Raw genomic sequence first — 6,385 nt, 5'->3', positions numbered from 1 at the left:
CGAGACGAGGTGACATACTACGATCACGCACTGAAGTTCTGCCCTTCGGCTCGGCATATGGAACCTCTCAGCTGCTCCCTCGGGATAGGTAGGCCCACCCCCCCTTTCCCGAGAGGCGGCCGGGCTGTGTTTCCCCTGCGGCCACCCAGTGGCGGCAGAAAACGAAAAAGCGTGGGCTCCGCGCGGTTCGCGTTTTATTGTAAAAAGAGAGCTTTTCATTCTCTTATAGAAGCCCGCGCCCACGCGGCTAAAGCCCAGCGAAGCTGCAGGGAGCACTGAGCAATGGGGGGATGAGGGCGACTCCGCCCACGGGTTGGACCACACCACAGGCAAAAGTCCTTCCACGGCAAGAGAAGGGTGACCGGAACAAGAAAAGGGAGCTAGTCGTTGGAGGGAAGACAAGGCTCGTTCCGTGCGACTCCACAGAAGAGTACGCGCGCTAGAAAAGGCAGCCAGCTTAAAAACGCTAGCTAGCTACTTTTGTAGCCTTATTTAGTTTGGTTGCCTACGCTTGCTCTCCGGCGCGCTACGGCAACACCCCCTGCTTGCTTCTTTCTGTTCGACGCGGAGCTCGCAGCCTCCCCACCCTTGCTTAGCGTTCCACTTGTGATCCTGGAGGATTTGGAGAAATGCGCCCGACCATGAAGAATGGATTTTGTATTTTATTTCATGTGAACGGCCCTATCTTGTAAAGAATGGTTTTTCGTGCTATAGACCACGTTGAGAAAGACCAACCAACAACACAAATAAAGACCGTTCCATTTGGGTACCTCGAAAGGGAGGTGCTCCTTATGATGCTACGGACGGTTGTCCGAAGTGCATGCAATGACGGGCTCGGATAGGATAGGATTGTGCGCGTCGGGCCCTTCGGGTGTCCATATTTTGGCCGACGTTAGCGTATATACTATGTTATGCGGCCGTAATATTTTGATACCTTCCACCGCTGTTACGCCAGAAATCCAAGGTTCCACACGAGCTCCTGTTCTACGGCGTGGTGGCAGGACCGCTAGGGGATTGGCTCCGGGTGTAGGTAGGGTCAAATCCGCAGGGGTCATGCAAATACATAGGCCCCTTCCCTTCTGCCGAGTTGTTTAGAAGGCGCTTTCCGTTCTACGGTCTCTCGGAGTGAAGGGTTAGGCAGGTAGTACGGGCCCTCTGACTTCCAGCTATGTGCTGTGTGCGACTCCCGCGAAGCGAATGAAGGGAAGCTCTTCGAGCTTTCTCCGCCAGCGGCTTATGTAGTGGTCGGCATTCCTACGTGCTCCGACTGATCCCCACTGGAGATTATATGAGGGGTCTTGGAAACTGTCGTGACGCTTTGGTGACGAAGGTCACCGGGGTGACTATGGAAGGATTCCGTGGTAGTCTCTGACTCCCTCCAACTCAATCAATATCAAGAACATGTCGTGAGCATGGGGGTTTGGCCGACTACTAAACTATTGGCTAGGGCTTTTCTAGTTATAGCTTCTATAGTGAGTGGCCCTTCCGCTTTGATCTAGTTGTAGTTTGTATTGTACTAAATTGAACACATATCAAAGAAAGGCGATCAATCAATAAGTAGTTGCCCTTCTCCAGCCTGGGAAAAGCAGCGAACTCGTTAAACAAGGGGCTTTTTTATTCATGGTCGCTACTGTTGTATTGTATATTGTCGGGGGAAGCTACTGCTTCTACGACAGCTCCGCTTCCTCGTCTTGCTTCTACTTTTCTTGTTTGCGTGAAGGCTTAGAGTCCTTTTCGCTAGGTCCAAATTCGTCAAAGCGAAAGATCTGATCCAACGGAAATCCCGCATATTGAGCGCAGCTGATATGTGGCTACTAGGCGCGATCATCCCGCATGCCATAAAAAATTACTTCTTTTTTTATGGCCCGTCATATAAAGATAGAATAGATATGGATAGAGAGACATTCTATTGATTCGCGAAATGGCTCGTCGATCCAAATGAATCATTCTTCTGGTCTCTCTCTGCCCCCCCGCCCCAAAACTGACCCACGACACAGCGCCCATTCGTTTCGCGCGCGGGAAGGCAACGAAGTTCAGTTCAAAAGACCGCAGCGGAGTGGAGCAGCCGCGACACGAAGTTCCTTACCTTAGTTGGATCTCGCTGGTGCCACCTAAACGGTAGGTATAGGCGGCGGATGTCTGACATTTGGGGTTGTCGTTCGTGCACCTGTCCCCAATAGAAGAATGAGTGATCCCTTCCCCTGCGGATCATGGCCTTACCACTAGGTCCCCGATGGCCAGCGGGGGATTCGGTATAGCAGCTCACGTTCGTTTGCGCTTCGCGTTCCCGCTGGACTGGGCACGTGTTAGCTGTAGGAAGTATGGTTACGAAAGTGACTTCGGTTCGCCAGTTCAGGCTCAACTCCTCGCTTTACGTTAGCGGACTTACAGGTCGGGCCGGGGCTCCACGCTCTTTCTTTCTGTGTGGGACGATAACGGGGAATGTGTCGAGGCGGCGAACAACAACAAGACAACTAACTACATTTGCTTTTTCCCTCCATGAGATGAGCCAGTGCATTGGACCGATGGATAATAGAACTGAGCTGGCCAAACGCTTGGGCGCTCTACATACGATGTAGAAAAAATCAGATACATATCGATTTCTTTCTGATGGATCCAGAATAGATAGATATCTTGTATCATCAATAGATAGAAAGAGGTCAACCCTTATTATTGATAGAAAACCTTTCGATCTATCAGAACAGATCAGGCCATCTATCAATCGATTTGAATCATCTCGCTTTTCGTTCATTTCAGCCACGCCATAATAGCCACCACAATAAGAAAGAAGCAAGCGAAACAGCTAGAAGCGCTCGCTTCGCCGCGCCCAACAATTCTTATTCACGGGAAAGCCAACCGAAAGATTCGATTCGGACTTCGTAGAGCCGGTGCTGCTGCTGTCTGCGTAGGGCCGTCCCCCACTCCCGTCCCGGGGCGCTAAGGGGTTTTGTTTTAGGAACAGACGGCGGTGTTTTGCTGACGCCTCGAATCGACGCTTTTGTTGCGACATGCTAAGTTTTCTCCCCTATTGCTAGTAGGTTGATGGGTCGCATGCCCGGCACACATGTTTTGGCCTTGCTTGTGTGTCCATAACTCAAAATAGGTGACCTAACGGCCGCCGCCCGACTAAACATACCAATAGTCACCAAATTCATATGGGCTACTGAGGAGTAGGCAATGATCTTCTTAAGATCGATCTGTCTTAAAGTGGTCAAGGAAGTATATATTATAGCAATCGCGCTTAGAGTATAAATGAAAGGAGTGAAACAAAGTGTCGCTTCGGGAAACATGGGTATTGAAAATCTTAAAAACCCGTAGGTTCCCAATTTTAAAAGAATTCCAGCCAAGATGACGGGTCCAGCCGTAGGTGCCTCTACATGGGCTTCGGGTAACCAAATTTGAACTGGTACCATAGGCACTTTGACGGCAAAAGAGGCGAAAAAAGCAATCCATAGAAGGATTTGGCGCCGCTCACTAAATTCAGTGGTTAATAAAAATTGTAAATCGGTGGTTCCTGTTTGGAGAAGAATCAACAGAATAGCTAATAGCATAAAAACGGATCCAAGTAAAGTATATAGGAAAAACTGATATGCTGCCTTGATCTTTCTTTGTCTCGAACCCCATACCCCTATAATGATGGTAGAGTCAGGGGTGGACCCAAAGTGGAATTGACCGGTGGTAGTTGGTCGAAGCTCCAGTGGGTAGCCACTCCCTTCTCAGGGAACCGTACGTGAGACTGCCGCATCATACGGCTCTGTCCCGAGCTTCCGTCGTCGGCCCTTGTCATTAGACCACTATGCTTGTCTTTTCCGCCTTGACTCTCGAATCTTTTGCTTCTCGGGTGGTGGCGAACAATGTTGCTTGCGTATCGGGAGATGCCCGCCCGTCGTTTAGGCCTGCTTCCTGCCCGAAAGCAGGCTAGCCGGACTAGTGGTAGGGGACCCGACCGTAAAAAACCCTACCCTATTCTCGAACCCTCTGCCGAGCTCTACCCTGCCCGCATTTATTTGGAAGGGGGCCGAAGAAATGTCTCCACCTGCTGCCAACAGTCTTTCTTCGGAATTATACTGAACGGGTCGATCCTCCCCTCCGTTTGTTTTAGCAACTTATCCTAAGGTCTCTTCGCCAAGAACTCTCCGGCAACGACAGAGGAACTAACCTGCCTGCAGTGGCGGGGCGGCTTTTTTTTAAATAAGACCTGGACGATTATCCCTACCCTCGGTAGCTTACGAGTTTACGTCCATCCCTGGTCGGGTACAGTTTCCTTTATTTTTATCCCTTGTAGCCGTTACCCGAATTCGCGCAAGTGTGTCCACACCCCCCTAACTTGACGAGGAATTCATTCTCGCGAACAAACACACCCCCTACACACACCTAGGAGCACCCCTTCCTGCATATCCATACAAGACCTGAGTAGGCGGGTCGAGGTCCTACGAGGTACCCACTACTCGGAGTACCCTCCCACCAAAAAAAGATGTGTGGTTCGGTGGTTCGACCAGAAATGCTATGCTTACGCACAAGACTACCCCTCTTCCCGAAAGCTTCGCGGGGACCTTTACTACTTTACGACGACGGGGGACCGCCCGTAGGGGGTTTACTGCACAAGGCCCCTGCAGAGGAAAAGCTTGATCCCAGCGAATAGAAGATGCTCAGCTCCGCACAACATAGGGATTGGCACGCTTTCGGAAAGAACATAGAATAGTAGAGGATCCAGCATGCATGACACGGCGATCATTAGAAATTCACGAATTAGAAATGTTGTAATATACTCTTTCCCAAAACTTCTCATACCAGACCAACCCACTGAAATGCAAATAGGGATCAGAAATGTGGTCAATATCACGAAGAATAATGAAAGACCGTCTATACCCATATACAAATGGATGTTTTCATAAGGAAGCCATCGAAGGCTTTCCACAAATTGAGATTTGGCCGTAGAAGGATCGAATTTATCCGAGGAACAGGGGGATACAAAAAAGTAATAAGAGAAACGCACAAACCAATCAATCGTATCGGTCTTATTGAAGAATTTGGAATGAAAAGAGGAGTAATGCTTCCTAGCACGGGACAGAGAATAGGACCACTTAGATCGAAATAGCATTCACAGAAATGTTCTAACATAGAGTAGAATTGAACATTGAAAAGATTAGTTGACAACAGTCAATCAAAAGATGGGGCGCCAAATTACTAAACAATAGGGGTCTTTCTGTGCAAGTCAGCTGAACACCGTAATTGATGAGTGAGTAGGTGGGTTAGGTGCACCCCTCGCCCAGTGGGAAGTCATGAGGCTAGCCCCCCCCTGAATGAAGAAGTAGTGGGGCCCCCTGCCCGCCCACGTATGCGCCTTTATTTAGATTCTAACTAAATATTATACTGAACTTTATCCGGGAATCTTTCTAAAGAATCCATCTGGCAAAACGCAATTTGTCGATTTCAATCTAAGGTGCACCTTGCCTTTTTCAGGTAGCTTTGTTACGCCTATTCAGCTAGGTGGGGCATTGGTCATAGCCGAAGTCGAAGTGAAAAAATAAGGTAATGAGATGATGGTGCCATCAAGAAGTTTTCGACGAACGTAGTAGCGGCCAAAAATGAAACTCTTGCATGAAAGACCGGATTTGACGCAAGATGAATGGCGTTGGGGTTTTTCAAATGAAACCCGCGATCAGAAAGTCACCAACGGAGCCATACAATCTATCTAGTAGTGTGCCATGGCACGGTACTCCGCTTCGGCAGTGGAAGGAGCAACTGTCTATTGCTTTTATCTCATCCAAGATAGTGTCTCGTCTCCCCATAAAATAGATAAGCCTGTAGTTGAGCACCTATCTGAAGGCCCAATCGGCATCAGTAGTTGCACGCAACTCTAAAGAAGACGATGACGGAAAAAAGGACGGCTCGAGAAAAGGTACCTCGAATATATCTAAGAATCCGATGAACTGCTGCAAAGTGAACTGACCGGGGGGCAGCCATGAAAGGCTGACTTTTTAGGAAAAGCCATCTGGACAAGAGATCGTCAGATAAACCAAATTGCCGACCTACTGTCTGTACTGCGTCGGATCAGATAATGGTGAGCCATCAGTCGAACGGAGTTTAACGTAAAGCTCCAAGGGAGTGTCAACAGTCTTCTCATCATTGAGTTGAGCTCGAGTGATCAAGTCATGACGTTATTTGATCTGAGATACCAAATATCCACGAGGAGAATGTGCGACCTCCAAGCCAAGAAAAGGCTTAGGGCGTGTCAGCGCCTTCATAGCAAATAATTGATGAAGGCGACACTTGATCAGCGATATGGTAACGGAGTAATCACCAGTCAGTTTGATATCATCAACATACAACAACAGAATAGCACGTCCTCGAGGATAAACTGATACGAACATGGCCGAATCAT

General features: G+C 48.8%; 1 pseudogene; it reads right to left on the bottom strand.

Moving 5' to 3' along the window:
* Nucleotides 1-2,906: 2,906 nt before the first annotated feature.
* Nucleotides 2,907-4,318, bottom strand: LOC141021229 (NADH-ubiquinone oxidoreductase chain 4-like; annotated as a pseudogene).
* Nucleotides 4,319-6,385: the final 2,067 nt, after the last annotated feature.

The sequence above is a fragment of the Aegilops tauschii genome, chromosome 4 (assembly GCF_002575655.3).
Source record: "Aegilops tauschii subsp. strangulata cultivar AL8/78 chromosome 4, Aet v6.0, whole genome shotgun sequence".
NCBI lineage: Eukaryota > Viridiplantae > Streptophyta > Magnoliopsida > Poales > Poaceae > Aegilops > Aegilops tauschii.
This window is presented reverse-complemented; position numbering and strand designations above follow the sequence as displayed.